The sequence below is a fragment of the Sinohyriopsis cumingii genome, chromosome 18, assembly GCF_028554795.1.
Source record: "Sinohyriopsis cumingii isolate HCF-2022 chromosome 18, ASM2855479v2, whole genome shotgun sequence".
NCBI lineage: Eukaryota > Metazoa > Mollusca > Bivalvia > Unionida > Unionidae > Sinohyriopsis > Sinohyriopsis cumingii.
The window spans coordinates 39,702,608-39,707,030 of NC_142978.1; the positions used below are offsets into that span (position 1 = coordinate 39,702,608).

General features: G+C 34.9%; 1 long non-coding RNA gene across 1 annotated transcript; it reads right to left on the minus strand.

Annotated features, from left to right (window-relative positions):
- Positions 1–1,679: 1,679 nt before the first annotated feature.
- LOC149776452 (uncharacterized) lies at positions 1,680–2,898 on the minus strand. Its single transcript, XR_016416215.1, has 2 exons — positions 2,696–2,898; positions 1,680–2,113 (listed from the first exon to the last, which is right to left on the minus strand). It is a non-coding gene; the product is annotated as an uncharacterized LOC149776452 (long non-coding RNA).
- Between the last annotated feature and the right edge of the window lie 1,525 nt (positions 2,899–4,423).

Consider the following 4,423-nt stretch of genomic DNA (forward strand, 5'->3'; position numbering starts at 1 on the left):
ATCGAACAATGTAAATTTGTGAATCGTCAAACACACTAAGGAAAAGACATAGCAGAACAAAAACAACAACATAAGAGGGGAGAAACAAACACATATTAACATTTGTGCATCGTAAGACATACACACATCACTCAGACAGTCAATACAATAGTTGGGGTACTTATTTTATATTCAAAATAATACTAGTGCAGAATATTTAAAAAGAAACAAACACTGCCTTGTTCTAGTGGTTAACTTGAATGTTGAAGTGATGTGGTGCTGCTTTCACATCAAGACAATAAAGGCTATATATTGACTATATATATGGGATAACCTATTTGTGCCAGAGCATTTGTGTGTCTGTGTGTACACGTTCAATCTGATGCATTGTAAGAAATGTATTTTTCCATTCATACGTGTTGTCTTGGGTGCTTAATATGGCAAAAAGCAAAACAAAACAGAAATAAAACAACTATATAAAATAGTGATATATAGTGATAATGAAGGGTACCTTTTCTTCTCCCATCAATCCTGACCAAATTGTTATCAGTCCTACCAGTTCTTGACCTACATGGATTTAATCTCTGTGCAAAACAAAAAGAACATGTGACAAGTCTAAATTTAGAGAAAAAAAAGATGATGTGGGTTTTTCTCATATAACAAAAGATGATGCCTAGGTCATTATATTTTGGGGGAAATCAATAACATTTCATGATGATATTCGTTTACTCTTCTATTGAAAGAAGACCTATTTGATACACTAGGCTTCTATGAATGTTATAGGGCTTATGTGTATGGAAACACACTTTATGAATCATAACGTTTAATTAAAGTTTAGCGGATATTATATTTTTACACATTAGCTATAGGACATTAGCAAGTTACGGAAAGGCAAAACTATAAATTAGTCGGTGTTAATAGTTTTATTGTTTTTCGCATAGCATTTAATTCGGTTTAGTGGCTGTTGAATCCACTAAACTTAATTAAATTGATTAAATGGGACAGTTGCATAAAATTAAGTTAAAATTCAATTTTAAAATCTTCGTGGCATCAACAACTCAGGATGACAGACAGAAAGACGAAACACCGTGATGACAATGATGTAGCTCATGGAATTAAACAGTGCAAAAAGGAGACGTTTGTTGAAATTATATACCATTGTTCTACTAAACAAGCGTCTGTGTTCCTCCGATACTGATGAAGATGATGTCTGACTCGCAGATGAACCAGTTGCAGAGGATGTAAGTGATGATGAGGTTGAGGAAATCTGGTTCGCGACCCTCCTCAAGATAGATATGGCATCATCAAGGTTTGTACTCATGTCTGAATTAAGAACAAAATTGGTAATAGTTATGGAACGCCATTAACAGTACTTGCGTGCAAGCTGCTTGTATGAATCGTTTTCTGTTCTGTAATTTCAATGAATTGGTTGTCACAATGAGGAATACGTGTGTGTGTGTGTGTGTGTGTGTGTGTGTGTGTGTGTGTGTGTGTGTATGCATGTGCGTATGAATGTATGTATGTTTTTGTTACACGGGGGGAGTGAATGTCCCTCCGTATTTGGTTTTCGTTATCTAGGGGTTGACCGCCCTCGATGTTATTGCCCGGTTCGAGTAAATATAAATATAAGTGGTGAAACTTATAGGTGGAATAGATAGAGATCTGAGCAGGTATATAGAACAAACCAACACGAGCCCCCGTACATGTAAACAAACAATTTAATCAATTACATACAAACACTGTGAAAATTCGTTATATCAGGAATGTACTCTGCTTTTAGAAATTTAACTTTCACCGAAATACAAAGAAAAACGCAAATAGATTAAAATAAGATAGTCGATCTGTTACTGATAGATTTAGTTCATCATAAGATCGAGTGAACAATCGAAGTCAACGTCTTGTACGGTTTCATAACCTGCTCGTCCTCAGTCTGTTTTTGCTTCCTTGGATCTCGGGATGATACTTTCTACCACCCGTCTCAGGACACTCTCAAAATACTTCTTCAGAAATTAATACGTCGCAGGGTTGCGTCACAGGATTATATGTCTCACTGCACCTTTCTCTATGCTTCTCCGTATAGGTCTCAGAATAACGTCACTCATTCGCTCCATACGTCTCTGGAGCTATTTTCTCCCTTTTAAATAAATATAAATAGAGACAACCTAAATTTCCCGTTATTTATGAAACAGTTAATTCTTCATTATTCTCCCTCGTTATCAGATTTCACTATCAGTGCTAAACAGACGCTAAGGCTATCAATCGACTCCACATGTCCTATAATGACCCTAGTTAGTCAAATGGCTAATTCGTTACGCCTTGACCTTACACATTACCACATACACAGCGAATAAATAGGATCCATCACGTCAATCAATTACTAGATCATTTCCGTCAATACACACTTATTCTTAATCATACGTGAAATCTTCTAAATTCGGCGAATTCACACGGATTCTTGTAATCATATTAACTAATGTAATACATTAAATTCTTAGAACATAATTCTTATGCAAACAAGACGACAAATTCAAACAATTCTTCAACTTATCTAAAGAAGATTAATGTACAACTTCCTATGCATAAACTAAACACAGTTATACTTCATAAAGCAAATTATTACACGAATGTAGAAAAAAGATTCATGCAGATACAAATAAATAACTTCAGCAAAGCATTATATATGGCATCAACAAATTACATGGAATTGTCACACTACCTTTGCTGTCAACGTTTTCTCCCTCTAATCGGTAGATTAGTTCGTCGGTTCCTTTCGACAATCGTCCCCTTTTTGGACAACAGTTTCCTTTTTACGAGAATTTCTTGCAAATTCCCGGAGTCGTAACCTTTGGGTCTCCTCTAGTAGGAAAAGCTTAGACTGATTAAAATTCGATGCGGGCGATATTAAAACCTATGAAATTTTGCGTTGGAACACGCCCTCTCATTTAACGTACCAATCAGAATCAAATATCTCTGCCGCCTTTTTCCAGAGGCGCCAAAGTCAGGGTCAACTTGACCCTGGTAGTTTGAGTAACAGAGTTTCTGCATTCTCTCAATTGTGACAACTTTACCATGAAAATGAAGTTTTCCTCGTCCTAAATTGTTCACCTGGCTGCTGTATAAACAAATGTTTAATTAGGAACAGAATTCTCCCTCTAAAGGACATTACCGTACACGGTAGTATAGCGATATGATACGCGCTTGTCTCCATAAATCTAATTAATGGTTGTCTGGTCTCAACTAATGTATTCTTGTTAGATCGACATAAAATTTGCCACTTCACAGTTTAAATTTGCATTGTTTGCTTGCTAGTTTTGTTTTAAAATTTTTATTTCACTTTATACTATTGTCATGTAATATTGTATGTTGGACTTAACCCTGTAAAAATTCAAGTTCATTTTATATTCGATTTTAATTATTGATTTTATTTTAAAGACTGTGAACAAGTAATATATGGCTAAAATATTCTCTTTGTGTATGGGGTTGATATTAAAATCACTATCAATAGAAGTAGACATGTTTATTTGGGTCTGGGTCTAGTTTATTGGAAATTCCCCATAAATTGCCAGGTTTTCCTGTTGTTTACTACATTTTGTATTATAATTTTAGAAATAGTTATACATAATTACAACTAAGATTTTATTTTGTAAACATTAGAAGCCTTCTGTAAGGGTTTGTATGACAAAAAGCTAATTGTGACCGGAGGTCAAGTAGTGGACTATATAATATTGTCACTGGAAAAATTATTCATTTCTGATTTAAAATCTTAGTAGAATTATTCTGTATTATTGTTGTGACCAGTAGTTCATATGGGCTGGAATTTTAGTTATTCCAATTATTTCTTCCCTGGAAATACAAACGTGCTCTGATAACATTCTTGGAAATAGAGACTTGGATTTATAGTGAAATACAAAAAAGGATATAATCTCGGATTGTATTATTGTAATCCAACAAAAGACTTGACAAAACAACACTTTACATGCCATCGCAGGCACATCAACCCTTTCAGCGTTGGATTTAATTTGGATTTCCACTAAAGTTTATTCATACCTCTTATCATCTGAACTTTTGTCTGCAATTCCATGATTATTTTGGGATTTAATTCGCAATACCATAATTTCTTTCCCTTTATTTTCACTTTGTAATCAAGGGAAATAAAATCTTTGTTGACTTTTTCACAGTCTGTTGCTTCTCACACTTTTCCATTAGATATTTAAAACGACAGAGTCGTAATAATGAATGTATGTATGTATGTATGTATGTATGTATGTATGTATGTATGTATGTATGTATGTGTGTGTGTGTGTGTGTGTGTGTGCGTGCGTGCGCGTGCGTGCGCGCGCGCGCGCGTGTGTGTGTGTGTGTGTGTGTGTGTGTGTAGCGTCATGTCTATCAAATCGGATAGTAAATACGTAGAATAGTGTAGAAAAAGTGTCAAAAACGGAGT